Source organism: Xenopus laevis, chromosome 7L, assembly GCF_017654675.1.
Source record: "Xenopus laevis strain J_2021 chromosome 7L, Xenopus_laevis_v10.1, whole genome shotgun sequence".
Lineage (NCBI taxonomy): Eukaryota > Metazoa > Chordata > Amphibia > Anura > Pipidae > Xenopus > Xenopus laevis.
This window is the reverse complement of record NC_054383.1, coordinates 49010364-49025899: the sequence shown is the minus strand read 5'-3', so window position 1 is coordinate 49025899 and position 15536 is coordinate 49010364. Positions and strand designations below refer to the sequence as shown.

General features: G+C 37.1%; 1 protein-coding gene across 1 annotated transcript in view; it reads left to right on the top strand.

Annotated features, from left to right (window-relative positions):
• The window catches only part of rasgef1a.L (RasGEF domain family member 1A L homeolog), a 151652-nt gene that overhangs the window by 45019 nt on the left and 91097 nt on the right, over positions 1 to 15536 (top strand). Inside the window, exon 2 of the mRNA XM_041568487.1 lies at positions 15311 to 15393. The gene's annotated coding sequence lies outside the window, so the exon portion shown is untranslated. The remainder of the gene's footprint in view (positions 1 to 15310; positions 15394 to 15536) is intronic.

Sequence of the window (15536 nt, the reverse complement as noted above, 5' to 3'; positions counted from 1 at the left end):
ACTGTTGCTAATGTTACCTTGTCCAAAATGTCTCTTTAAAAATCAAATTATTTTTTTATGCATGCATCATATGATTAAAGGAGAAACAAACCCTCAATTAAATAAAACCCCTACCCCTTACCCTACATAGACCCCCCTCCCCCCAGCCTAGCCCCCCCCTGGAAAATGCCCCTAACTCTTTACTTATCCCTCTGTACAGATTCTGTCCAGTGGAGTTCACAGGCACCATCTTCTACTCTTCGGTAATCTTCGGAACAAGACTGCGAATCAGCACATGCTCAGTTGAAGCACTTTTCTGTTTCACTACAACTGCACATGCTCCGAAAAAAGAAAATTGCTGATGGCCAGTCTCATTACTAAGATAACCGAAGGGGCTAAAGATGGTGCTCGTGAACTCTGCTGGACAGAGTCTGCATGGAGGGGTAAGTAAAGAGTTAAGGGCATTTGCCCAGGGGGGGGGCAGCTAGGCTGGGAGAGAGGGGGGGTAGGGTTTTCTTTTTATTAAGAATTAGTTTCTCCTTTAAGGGCATTGCACTTGAAAAGAGTTAGGTCTTTAGTCCATAGCATACTGCCTAAGGGCCAGTATCATTTGCTGTATTTTATGCTGCTCTTTTGCGTACTTCAGTTAGGCATTGGCAGCCAGCACAACATTGCTATCTGCCTATGCTCTCAGAAGCCAGACAAAGCAATTAGTAGCTTGCCTACTAATAGCATTGAGCCTGCCAAAGTGCCATCTTAAACATAATGGGGTCTTGTCTCTAGTCACCTGCTCACCTAGAGCATTTTTACTGTGCCAACTAATTTCCCCCTAGCAGAAGTTAAGTGTAACAGATTCACATTGGATTACTACTTTTTATATTAGTCAGAAACACTGAAGCAACTTGACAGAAGTTTATAATCAGTTTTTGTGCTAAAACTCCTGAATTCAAATTATGCTTTCAAAAATGGCAATGTACAGTATTTAAGTGCAAAACAATTTAAATGTACATCTCTGGCATCTAAAAGCTGTCGAGTTAAATGAAAGTCAATGGGAGCTGTCTATAGTGATGGGCAGAATTTTTCGCCAAGTTTTGCCATTAAAAATTGACTCCAATGGGTGAAAAAATATTGTTGTCCGGCCTTGCCTGTCAAAAGAATGTCACCCATAGACTTCAATGCATATTGGCAAATTTTCGTCAAAGCAAAATGGGTCAGACTCATCCATCACTAGCCTAACTGACAAAATTAAAGCATTTTTTTGATTCAAAATTTTTACCTATAAAAATACAAATTCAAGGTATACATGTCCTTTTTCATTATTTTATTCAACCACATTTTTTATATTCAAAAGTTTTAATAAATAAGCAAACATTTGAGTTTATTCAAGTATCAAAAGATCCCTTTTCTTTTTTTGGTTACCTTAGATCTCAGAGCTTTGTACTGGGTGGAAACCAAAGAGGTTGGCCAATGTTCTCCCTCCTCTTACATGAGCTAGGGACAGGAACTAGTCACAGTATCCCTAGGTTAATTGGAATCCATTTGCCGCTAACAGACACTGCTCTGTTGGAAAGCATCTTGACCTGTGGTTCTTGGCCTTTGCCAAGAAAAAAGTATTTTGCTGAATATACGTCCCAGTCATTATTCACATTTAGAGCCAAGCAGTTGGTCAAATGTTGCCACGTGGGCTTTTATACATAAAATAGTTACAGAATAGTTATTGAACCTTTCAAGGACTATGATGCAAAGACCACTTTCTCAGGGGGAAAGTAGTGAGTAGCATAGGCAAACTGAAGAATCCCAGCCACACCTTAGCAGGAGAGACATTTATAGGCAGGAAGGAGGTCAGCTGCAAATGCAGTGGGTACATGAGACTTTTTCCACTTTACTTGTTATGTCCATGCCCAGTTATTCAGTGTGTGACATATTCCAAATAAGATTCTGTTCCACCTTCATTCAAATGTATTTGTTTTTTAAATAGTTACCCATAACTATAGTCTCCTTGATTTAGTCTTAAATCCAGTGTGAAACCTGAAGAACCATCTTGGGCCCATGGAACTTCAGATATCACTTAATATAAGAATGCTCTAGGGTTAAACGGAAACTGCTGCAAACTTTTTGTAGACATCGCTGTTCCTAAAGATTGTTTTTACTCAATTTCTGTGTTTGTGATTGGGTAACTGTCAATCTCTCCTAATGAGGGTCTCTCTCAGTCTCAAATAACACAGACATGTAAATGTATTATTGTATAATTAGAATTCATTTCAAAAATATATTTTCTACAAGTACAAAGCTGTACAATTTGGAGATTTTAGTCACCTAGTCCTAAAAAAACTTGTAGTGACATGCACAGCTCTTATACTGCTTACTATACTCATTTTTCGAGCCATTGTGTTCAATGCTCTAGTCTTACCGGATGGTGAGTCTTCTGGCAGAAAACACTGTTTGTTTTTAATTAACTCTCACAATTTTCCTAAGGGAACCAGCACAAAGCTAACAAATTTCATTTTATGCTTGGTTTCCTTCAGGTGACATGACATGATTTTGAATGCGTTGTCATGTAAAGGAAAGGCAAAGGTCAACCTCTGAGTCAGGTTTCTGAATTTTAAGCAGGTATTAGCTAATTTCATAGTTAGAATTACAAGGCAGTGTACTGCTTACGGGTTGTTAATGTAGCAAACTCATCACTTTTACACTGATTACCCAATTACCTGAGATCTGAATGCTAATCTGTACAATGCTTTAGAGATCACAATCAGGAGTTTGCAAAAGAATGTGTATGGCACTATGGCATATCCTATCTAAAGGTGTCAGGCTCTGCTGGAATTCGAAGCAGGGACCTTTGGGTTTCTGGTTTAATGTCTTGACCATTGGGCCAGGTGAGCAGACTGCAGGGTTGCTCACTATATATTACCTGGCCGTTGCAGCCCCAGCCTAGCAGCAGCCTGATTGGTTTGCAGTTTGCCCTATTTAAGGCCAGCCCTCAAAAACTCCTTGCCTAATCATTGGCTTCCCAAACTAGCAGTATGGCATTGTCCCTAGCTAAGAGTTCCTGCTCTAGCCTCTTTTCCTTGCCTTGTCTTAACACTTCCCTGTCTTGTCTGAACCTTGTCTCAGACAGGTTCTGAAGCTTGTCTTGTCTTGATCTGCCTTACCTTGCTTTTCCAGTTCTGCTCCGGTCATACTTTAAACCTTTAAATCTTTCCCTGCTTTAATCTTGCCTTGACCTTGCCCTGCCCAGTTTTCCTTGCTATTCTGAATCTTGCTTTGCTCCTCACTCCAAACCTGACCTTGCCTTAACCTTATTCTGCCTTGTCCTGACCTTGCCTTTCCAGTTCCTGCTTCCTGTTCTGACTTTTACCCTGTCTATATCTTCCCTCGTCTCGCTCTGCCTTTTCCTCCCTCTCCTATCCAGTCTTTCCTGCTATCTGCTCCAGTCCTCTTGCTATCCAGTCCTCTTGCTGTCCAGTCCTCTCACTATCCAGTCCTCTCATTATCCAGTCCTCTTGTTATCCAGTCCTCTCGCTATCCAGTCCTCTCACTATCCAGTCATTTCACTATCCAGTCCTCTCATTATCCAGTCTTCTTGCTATCCAGTCCTCTCTTTCTGCTCTAGTCTCCTTTTGCTCCAGTCTCCTCTATGCTCCTCCTCCTCTATCCCCAGTTTGATCCAATCTATGCCCGCACCATCCTGTCCCATCCAGTCTGTTCCTATCCTGACCTTCGCCCTCTTCATCCTGTCTAGCCCAGTCCTGATCTTTGTCCTCTTCGTCCTGTTCCGCTCTGCATCTGTTTCAGTCTGACTTATTGTCCTCGTCACCCTGTTCCTGCCCTTTTCCTGTCTGTGTCCCAGCTCTTGCCTTAAAGACTCACTTTCCTCCTGCTGCCTCCACAGTGCCCCCTATGTTATCCCTTACAAAAGGTAATGGTAAAGAATTCCTACCCTGCCCAACAGTGACCAACTCTGTATGCAAGCAAAATTCATATTGTTTACAAAAGGTCCTGGTGAAGTGCTGCTGAATATTGGGGTTAATAAACATTCTCATCTGCTTAATACAAGCAGTTTTGATGGTCTCCATTATCTTATGTGTAGAAGACTGGAACCTACATTCAGGGATTCACCAAATCTAGAAATCAGGTTTGGGATTCAGATGAATCATAGCACTCCTTGCAGGATTCGGATTCAGGTAAATCTGAAATGTTCAGCCTAACCAAAGTCGTATTTAAAGCTATGAACATCTGAATGTGACAAGTTTTGTTAAAGGATTTTTTCTCAAATCTGAATATAGAAAGGGTCTGGATGCAAACACCATGAATTAAGTGTATTCCTAGTAACATATGACCACTGCTAGACAGAGGATGTTTTCAGGAGGAAACCATTGATTCTGGTATCATGTTTAGGAGAGCAGCTGATGTAATAATCTATTCTCTTGCCTTGGGACATGACTAAAGCAATATGATGAATCTTTATATGAGAGAGCCCAGCAGTGCTGTGTCATCATTAAAACCAATAATTGGAGAATAACCCCTTGAGATCACCTCATACCTAACTGTATTGTCCACCTCCTTTCATTTATGTTCCTTGAGACTTCTTGGAGCAGGTTTTTTATTGTTTGTCAAAGAACAGATAAAATTCAAAATCTTAAAATTACATGTTTATATAATAATCACAATAAAATATATAGTAATCTAACAATATAATTGTTAGATTCCTGATAAAGTTAAATCTTGTATATATTTCTATGTGCTTCCTAAGCAATGTAGTACCGTAATAGATCATTGTTATCCCAAGTTAAAGTGAGTTATACTGATACAAATATATATGTTTATTACATGCCGTGATCAAATCTTATTATATTGCTTGTATTCAGTAAGCTAGGGAGTTAAAAAATGATTTATTGCTCCAGATTTAAATAGATGGGAGCTAAGGATAAGTTAAGGTCCTCTGGGTGCAGTTTCATTTACCGATACAACTTCAACAAAGCTGGAGTCTTTGCTGTTATCTCTACCTCATCATTGTGATTAGACAAGAGAGAAGATTGCATTGTATCTTCTGATCATTTAACTTACACTGACAGAACAAATCTGCAAGATGCCAAGCTTAAAGCTCAAGGGAAATTTTCCTCCACTGTGAAATTTCACTTGGTATAAAGCCGTTGATAAGCTTAATATAGCCATTACAGTGTACAGCAGCTATAACAAGAGTTGTGAAACAGAGGGGAATCCTGCCTGCTGTGGAGCATTTTTACTTACAGTAGCGAGTATGCATGTGCACTGCCATACAACTATTTTAACACTCAACATAATTTATATATATATTGTGTAGGGATTGCTCATAGGAGTTCCTCACAAGGTCTGACAGGGCTGGCGGGATACCCAGAAAAAAAACGGGCAGACCCTCTCCCCGTTCAGCTGGGCCAAAACAAAAAACAAATTACGGTGTTCGCACATGTGCGCCCCCAATCGTCCCCATGGGCCCCCAATCGTCCAGTCCGACCCTGGTTCCCTAAGATGAGACAGGAGGCTCAGGTTGGCAACAAAACTTAGCAGGCTCCTACCTGTGGTTTATTTTAACAGCAAAATAAACAAAGCACAAGTTCTGTGCTAAAGTAGAAAACAGTAATTGAAGTCTCACCAAATTAAAGTTTTCAAAGAATAAAAAACAAAAGTTTCACAAGGCTGTCTTTCTCTGGAGTCCCAATGTCACAAATTGTTTGTTTCAGAACACACTCTTTTCTCTCAGCTTCTCACTTACACCGACTTCCGTCAACACACCCAGGCTCCCCTTAAACACTCCCTCTTATTGACCAGAGTACTTTCCAACCATGCTCCATGGTCCTTACCTGTCTAACCCTGGAGATTTAAAGGAGCAAATACCTCAGCCTGGGTGCTAGATTTTTTTTACATAATTTGGGTCACCATACCTTGACTTGTAGAAAAACATCCAAGCTTCCAAACTTCCAGCTGACAGCTGTATCAGTTGTACTGCCTGATACATTAGATAGCTTTAAGAAGGAGTTGAATAGCTTTTTAGCAAATGAGGGGAATACAGAGTTATGGAAGATAGCTCAAAGTACAAGTTGATTCAGGGACTAGTTCGATTGCCATTTTGGCATCAGGAAGGAATTTTTGTAGAAGCTTAAGTGGGGTTATTTTTGCCTTCCTCTGGATCAACCAGTTAGGCTGGCTATATATAGACATAAAAGGTTGAACTTGATGCATGTTTGTCTTTTTTTAACCTAACTTACTATGTTACATTTAAACATTAAAGAAACCCAATCTGATTGTTGTACCACCATAATGGATTCATGCAGCTTAGGATCAAGTACAAGGTGCTGTTATAATTACAAAGAAAAAGGAAATTTTTTTTTTTTTTTGCTTAAAGAACATGTAAGCCTTATATTTTCCTACCGTGTAAAGGCTTACATGTTCTTTAAGCAAAAAATCTAAATAGTTTTAATTATTTCCTTTTTCTTTGTAATTATAAAAAAGCACCTTGTACTTTATGCTAAGCTGCATGAATAGGCACCCCCTCACAACCCATACCCTGTATGTCATTAAGACATGCAAAGTAGGGAGCAGCAGAATATAGGCTGCAACAGGACCCTGCCCTTACCTTGTCTGTACTGTACTCTGCTACTTTTTAATCCAGCCCTAGGCAGACTGCAGTATTCTTTGTGCACAAGCATTTAGCGCCCTGTGCCTCTTATCACTATAACACTTAGATTGGGGAAAAGCAAATTAACCTAATTAAATCCTGGATGGTACATAGAATAATGCAGTGTACAAAATGCAAGAATAAAAACGCCACAGTCAGCCATGTTTTTCCCTTTAGAAAAAAAGTGTACACAGCCATTCAGAGACAGCCTGTGCACAGGTATCAGGGTTCAGTGCTCAATTATATATTATAAATGGCAATTTCCAGCACATTTAAACACATTTCAGCAGGCTCCATATCACTGTAGCTTAACTTTTTAAATATGTTACACACAGTAAAAGGTTTGAAGAGGGCACCAATTTAATTATATTCTAAATGCAGAATGACAGGGTCTAATGTGATCCAGTAATGGCCATTATCTCTGTCAAGCCAATACATTTTAAGTACAGAGCACAAGGCATTACTATGCACCGAGCCAGCAATATTTGGTGCCACTGATACATATAATTGCTGCTAATAAAATGACCTGCCTAGGACTTTTTGTGGAGCAAGGAGCCAAACTAATCTTTTAATTTCCTTTAATTATAGTTATTTTCTTTAAATTACTTGAAATGATTGCTCCCGTAAAAGGAGCACCGTGTTTGTGGCACTGAATTCTTCTGCAATTAATTTCAGGTGCAGTTACCAAAACAGGTAGATTTTAAATTTCTCTCATTACATTCTAATTGCTACATGAAAAAACATTTTAGGACTCATTTACTAAATTTCATTTACAATTTCTCCTCAGATTTACTTTAATTATTCACTTATCCTGTAAGGTAGTTTCATCTTCCCATACACAATTTATGGGTATTTATGGGTATTAGAAAACACACTGTAGAGATGTCATTTAGATACATACAGTAGATACATGACCTCACAAGTATTTACTCATTATCACCAATTTTATGATAGGCTTACATTGCAGTATCCAAATACACTACTACAATCTTTACTCCTCTATATGTCTGGTGGCTTCAAAGAGGCTTCACCAGCTCAAACATAATGAAGTGATCCTTCACAAATTAACTCAGATCTTCTACATTTTTATAAATATGGAAAGGCTATGAGTATGTGTTCAACTAGGAATGTAATACAGTATAGGCTAAAAATTGAAAAACAGGCTAAAAATTGGAGGTTTGTAAACAGATACAGCTAGTTAATACCTTCTTAAGGAGAATCTTTTTTTATACAAAGTGCTCACAGAAAATGTGTTGATGAACTCATTGTGAGATACATTGGGATCCATTATATGGAAAACCATTGTCCAGATAGGTTGGGCACAGCACTGAGCACTATCACCTTTTTATTAGTTTTTTTGATAACCTAAAGTCATGATGCTCCACATTATGGGAAAAACACGCTACGTAAGCATATTTCAGCTTTAGGTGCTTCATTAGCCACTTTGATTGTACTAAATATTGCTCTCAGGTTGACTGCAATCAGAAATGCATCTTGAAAGAAAAGAATTTAATACATAGGCACGGAATCCAATAATGCAATGCGTCATGCCGCCATTGTAAAATTGTAAAATTTGAGAATTGTCTGAAGATTTTCTTTTTGGGTATGATTGGAATCTAATTTTTAACATTCAGAAAAATGTTGATAAGATCTTTCTTGAATCCTGTTCCTTAGGGATTTTTTGTTGTTGTTTTATTATTTATGACTATTTATGTTTGTTAAAGTTGGTCCAAAAGTCTTCTGTAAATTTGGCACTCTTGTTCATCATGAACAAAGATTTTTTCCAATCGCTTTCCACCTTTTATGTTTTACTGTTTTCCCAAAATTTAAGCTTAAAGTTCTTGTCTCTAGTCTCAGTCTGGCAGCTCTGTGATCCAGGAGCATCTGAACTATTACAATTTGCTACATTTAGTTGATACATTTCTCAGCAGTATCTGTGGAATATTAGTAACTATTGTATCAATTCTAACAGCTGCCTTTAATGAAACTCAGGGATTCTGCTCAGCAGGTACAAAGAGAACAAACTAAACAACTAAATTTATCAATTTAAACAGTTAGAGTCGGTGACCCCCCCTCCCAGAGCTGCTTTAGAAGGTGAAAAATGAAACTTTACGCTTAAATATTAGAAAAATAGTCACAAATAGAAAATTGAAAGTAACTGGAAAAATACTTTATTTCTGGTGAACTATCTGAAACCAACTTAACTGAAAAATTTTTGAAGGTGAACAACCCCTTTAATATTTTTTATAATGCAAAATTTTAGAAATTATGCAATATTCACGGCAAACTTATCATAGTATTTTAAAGGGGCGATTCACCTTTAAGTCAAGGTTTAGTGTGTTATAAAATGGCCAATTCTAAGCAACTTCATTATTTATTTTTATATTTGTTTTTTTAATTATTTGCCTTTTTCTTCTGACTCTTTCCAGCTATCAAATGGGGGTCAAAGACTACATATAAAAATGCTCTGCAAGAACACAAATGTATTGTTATTGCTACTTTTTATTATTCATCTTTCTATTCAGGCCCTCTCCTACTAATATTCCAGTCTTTATTTCAATCAGTGCATGGTTTCTAGGGTAATTTTCTCCCTATAAACCAGATTGCTCAATCTGCAAACACTAGAGCTGCTGAATAAAAAGATAAATAAGTCAAAAACCAGATTGCAGATTGTCTCAGAATATCACTCTTTACATCATACTAAAAGTTAACTCAGGTGAAAAACACCTTTGAGTTTAGTTTTATTTTTAGCTACTGCCACTGTATGTGACTTTTGATTGTATAAGAGGATTATAAGCATTTATTTGTACTTGTATGTGGATTTAAGTGCAGTTTGTTGTAGGTTAGAGAGATCAGCCTAATGACTAGCATGGCAAGAAATACATATATATGTGCACCTATAGAGAAATGCAGTTGAAAAATACGTTTTCATTTATAGACAGTTTGTTACCAGCAGCTTCATCTTCTATTTTCTTGTGTATACTGTACTATATTAAAATTACTGTAGGTCTTCATTAGTGTCAGAGAGATTGCTCTTCTCACTTTCTCCTTTCAGTTTAAACTCTTCCCTATTACCAGTAAACAACACTCTCATGCTGTATAAATTTGAACATATTAGTTCAGAGTTGTACCAGTGAGATAGAGCAATTGCTGTAGGAAAATGTTCCCTCTAATAAATGCTTGAGGGCCAGTATTTTGGAAATATGGCAGAGCATTCTATGTATAAACTTTTTTTTTTTTTCTAATCGTCAGTTTCTGCTGATTATACATAAAAATTGTGTTCCCACACGAAATGAAATCCTTTGTTCAGGACCTTGACCCAAAGGCAGCAGAGGAAACTATACTCTAGTCTAGATAGTTTAATAATATCAAGTATTTCTTCGGTCACAATCTGATATAGTACATACACAGCACACTCATCCACTCATCCAAGTCCACCTTACATGTTTTAGAATCTCTTCCACAGAAGAAGGTAAATATGTTAACAGATTTGTGTACCAGTTTCATCACAACTAAATCAGAATGGCAACATAGGGTATACTCTCACGGGGCATAAAAAATTTATCAATTGTGTGGTCTGTAAATAAACCACATCCAGAAAATATAAAGCTGAAGTGACTTTGATGTTACTAACACTTCTTTGTATTTCGATGGCATTGATATTTTTTGTGTTTGGAAATTGGAATCACTGTGTATGAAACATTTTAGCACTAGACAAAATTCCAAAACTGAGTCTCCATGCCATGACTGTGCTGCTTTGATAAATCACGAAGAGGAATCCCTTAAAGTGCTTTTGTGTTATACAATGTGCTGATGGCTCCAAAATGGGTTCATAGGCTTTAGTTTATGTATATTGATACGATTCTCTGTATATTTGAAAATTTAGGGAACTTCTAATAAATGCAAGACACTGGGCTGCACTAACTCCAAACTAAATTGAATTAGTGTAGTCATACAATGCCAGATACATTCGTTTGACAAGGTTGGTAAACAAGTGGATCATGCTGGGCCAAATTGGGCTAATCATATAAATGGGCAGCAGGCTAATTGAATGAGGACAGCAGCAACACACTGATTCAGCCTTCAATGGACCTGCTTTCTGGCAAGTTATTGGTCAGGCCGGCCTATCGGGAGCCCCATACATGGGCCAATAATCTGCTAACTTGGTCTGGGAGAACTGCATGGTCTGCTTTTATCAGCCCATATAGCCATCATTCTTTGCAATGCTCATGCAATTCACCAAGCTGTGACCTATCCTGCATTAGAATCAGTTGCTGTCCCAAAGCTTTTAGGTGTCTTACTGCCCTGACCCTATAATAAATGAAGTCAATAGAGTAAATTGTGACTCGGAAGAGTTGTGAAAGATTTTAGATGTAGCTGGTTAGATATATGATTCTTTTCTATAGGACTATTGAAGACAAAACAGTGAAACCTGTTTCAGTCCAGCAACAAGTAACATTTTCTATTCCTCTTTGTAACATAAGGATAATATGAGATTTGTTGGATGAATAGCCAAATATTATTTAAGGGCACATTTACTTAGTTCGAGTAAAAAAATAGAATAAAAAAAATGTGAATTTCGAATGATTTTTTTGGCTACTTCGACCAACGAATTGGCTACTTCGACCTTCGACTACGACTTTGACTTCGAACCGAACGATTCGAACTAAAAATCGTTCGACTATTCGACCATTCGATAGTCGAAGTACTGTCTCTTTAAAAAAAACTTCGACCCCCTACTTCGCCACCTAAAACCTACCGAGGTGCAGTGTTAGCCTATAGGCTTCCTAACAATTTTCTGATCGAAGGAAAATCGTTAGATCGATGGATTAAAATCCTTCGAATCGTTCGATTCAAAGGATTTAATCATTCAATCGAACAATTTTTCCTTTGATCGTTCGATTGTAGGAAATGCAGTAAATCCTTCGACTTCAATATTAATTAACCCTCGATATTCGACCCTAAGTAAATATGCCCCTTAATCTTAATAAAGCACAGTCTGTATAATAATTAACATTTTTACTTTCTATAGATTGTATATTTGAAGTATTTATATGAGATGCTTACAGTCCATAAATGTGTGTAACAGTTTGTCATTTAACAATATGATATTAATTTAAAATCCTTTGCAACTATTGAATTACATTTAGTTTCCTTGTTTGTCCAGAGCTTGCTTGGGACTAGTGAACGTCAAACTGGCAAGTGCTTGTGTTGTCCCACATTGCTTTACAGTAAAAAGACGATATTTTTGACTGAATACTGTGTTACAAACTACATTAACTAAACTGCAAATATGGCTATTGCAATGCCAAGCTAACCTGCACTTCATTGCAGAGTCCACAAGTGTTATTTCTTCCTGTGCACTTCTTTGCTAAAATACACCGGCCTGGAGTACTATTCTACTGAGCAATGCACCACAAACTTGTTTCTTGTCCAGGAAAATCTGTCCCATTTTGTTTTGCCAAAAAATTTGTGAAGCTACTAGAAAAATTGTGAACATGTGAAATATTTGTAAGACACACAGAAGTCCTGAGGCGACTTTTTCCTTACAGCATCTTTTTTGTAGCAAACATTTTTTAAAAGTCTATGAACGTTTTTTTGTGGCTTCTTTTTTTCACTTTTGGGTTACCAATAAAACATTTTTTACCCTTACCTTCAAATTTTGTTTACTGTGTTTAGCAAATCTGCCATGTTTCTCTTTGGGTCAAAAGTTGCAAACCAGCATCAAAATTCCCAAAATTTAATTGGAGTCAATGGCAAAGCAAAATCACATGCATTTTTTACTCTTTATCCTACAACACATATATCCTTTACTGTTAGAGGACATTCTATCCACTATGCTACAACTGCTTTTTCAATAAAAAAAAATGCAAATATCTTAAAAACATTTCTAATTGACTGGTAGTACACCCTGTACTACACTATTTATCAAAGGTTGAATTTTAGAGCTTTGTGAGTTTTTTTTATACACAACTCAAATGTTTTTCAGATTTAAGAAAAAAACGGAATGAAAAAAACTTGAATCATTAAATTCGAGGTGAACGACCCAAAAACTCGAATTGATCAAGATTTTTGGTGGGAATAAACTTGAATCGCATGAATTGCTCTCGTTTTTGAGCGAAACATACTGGAAAAAATTTGAACATCATGAAGGCTATAAACATCTTCAAATGGTTCACGAGACCTCTGCCATTGACTTCTACATGACCTTATCAGGTTTTAGCTGGAGTATTTTCAGATTCGAGCTATTTCCAGCTTGGGTATAAAAATCTTGTTTTTACAAAAACTCCCCAAAAATTTTTTTTAACCCTATTTTTTTATTTTTAACCTGATAATTTGAGATTTGACTGAAAAATACCCTTGAAAACTCGAATTTAATAAATCTGCCCCTTAGTATCTATGTTGCTATTTAACCAAAAAGTACAATCTTTAGATGATATGTTACTAGCTTGCAAACACAGGCACAATTTATAAATCTGACCACAAACAGATAATAGCTGTGTGCTCAAATCCCAATTACTCAAATCCCATTGGTTAATGTGGCAGGAGAGGAAATGATATATATATGAAACTTAAACTTAAATGTTTTGCAAAACCGCAAATGGCTAAACCATACATGGCGACAAAATTCACTCAACATTATGCAGCTGCCCTATTCATTGTTCACATAGAGTAGAGTGAAGGTTTGGCTCAACTGTGCAAGCGCACCAGCCAGTGCAGACCCAAGTAATCCCTAGGGCAAGAGACAAGGTTATGATTGGGCCAGTGGTCTACTTAGCTAAACCAAAATACTTTCTTATCGAGTTATATGTTGCTATCTATCTGGTGCTTGAAATTGGTGAATTGAAATCACTGACATTCAGCATTTTCTTGTCCTTTAGGTACAAAGGTGAAACATTCAAGAAAAATCTCTTCCCCGAGCTTATAAATAATCTTCAATGCCGTATCAGAAAATTTGATTTCTATCATGCTATCTTCTAAATATATATCTATTGTGATCTTTCATGCAGTAGCTTTTTCTTGATTTGCTTTTTTGGTGACAGATGTCCTATTATTACCTGACTATTTATATCATTGCTTTTTCCATACATCCCAATATAGGCGAACACAGCCATTTCTTTCTTTATGATGCTGAGCATTCCTTACATTTTAGTTGCTTAAATACCATCAAAGCCAAACATAAACAGAGACGTCTAATATGGCCAAATGTTCTGGCATGTATTGTGAGTCTGCACGCACTAAAACACAGCAAGCATAACAATGTTTACAAAAATACCCATAAAAGCAAAAGGAATTTGAGGAAATGGTATTTCTATATTTGCATTATGCCAAAGCATAGGTTGCTCTGAGCTATCATGTATAACTCTAAATTCAAATAAACAATTACAGTCACACTTATAGTGATCTTACGCTCAGTTGCGTTTAGGGTTAAGTGAGTTTAGGGTGAGTGAGCACCACTGCATGCTGGACATTCATGATCTGTGTAATTTTGCTGATTCTCAGATGAGGGTCTAAGCTTTCTGCATTCCTGCATTGTCCTTTTATCTAGTAATGTCTAGTCGAGTCATCAGTTTATTGGCCCGAACATGTATGGTGAGCTCAAGTGCTTTCCCATGCTGAATGTTCAATGCAGCTACAGTTCCCGCTGTACAGAAAAGTTTCTGCCACTTGTTAATTGACAAATGGCTAAATGTTCAAATTCATCCCACCAAGAAGGTAATTTAGCAACGTTCGAATCACATTTTTTCTCTGTGCTAAAACTCCAGAATTTAAATTATGCTTTTTAAAACAAAAGTGCAAAAAAACCCACAAATTTAAAACTTCAGCATCTAAAAGCTGGTGAGTTCACGTCAATGGAAGATGTCTATGGCAAATTTAAAGCATTTTTAATGAATGATTTTTTTGACCCATTAAAAATGTTTTATATTCAGATTTTTTAATAAATAAGCAATCATTTGCATTTGTTAAACATTCAAGTTCATTTAAAGTAGAAAAAATATTACTAATAATATTACAGTTACATTTAACAGTAATACAGTGTGTGTGATTAAGTAGGCAAGGTAAGGTGACCCCGTAGCGTTTAAGGCCGGAAAGCATGATGGGGTGGCAAAAGGTGGCATCAGGTCTGTTAACCCTTTAGAAGTTAACCCCTTAGGTTTGCTTAACCCCTCAGAAGTCATCAACTTTTATAACCTAGGGGAAATCTAACACTTTACACTCTAAAGGGCATACTCCATCTCTCAACTGGAATTAGGATCCACACTTAGCTGGCTAATAACCCTCCTGGGAAAAACTGACCTAAAAAATAGTCACACCCATTGACTTCAATGCATTTCACAATTTTTTCTACGTTTAGCTTATTTTTTCGGAGTTTCGTGAAATTGGACAGATTTGCTCATCACTAATATTTACAGAATAAAGTGTAACATGATAGAGGCAATGGCAAACCACAATTTATTTTCCATCACAGGTCATGTGCAAATCACAGGTGACCCATGAGCCCTATGAAATGGCTCCCTTTTCCCCCAGCCCCCCCTGCATCTGTGGGGTCAGCTTACTCTACAGTTTTTGATACACCATGGGACAAATTAAAAATTGAAAATGGAAGTTATAGAATGCTTATAGGCCATGAAGAGGATACACTAATTTGAGTACTCTTTTATTTATTTTTTCTAGCTGCTCTAAAGCTGGTTGGCACTGCTTTTACTACGAAGTCAGAAACTCCTTTCATTGTGGTGTGTCCATGGAAACAGCTATGGGTGAGTATTTTTTACAGTTTCATTCCTAAGCTGAAGTCTAATCATAAACATATCTTGAATTTGTCTTTATCCAGCTAATTCATACCAGCCATTTATTGTAGGGATGCACCAAATCCAAGATTCCAGGCAGAATCTTTCGTGAA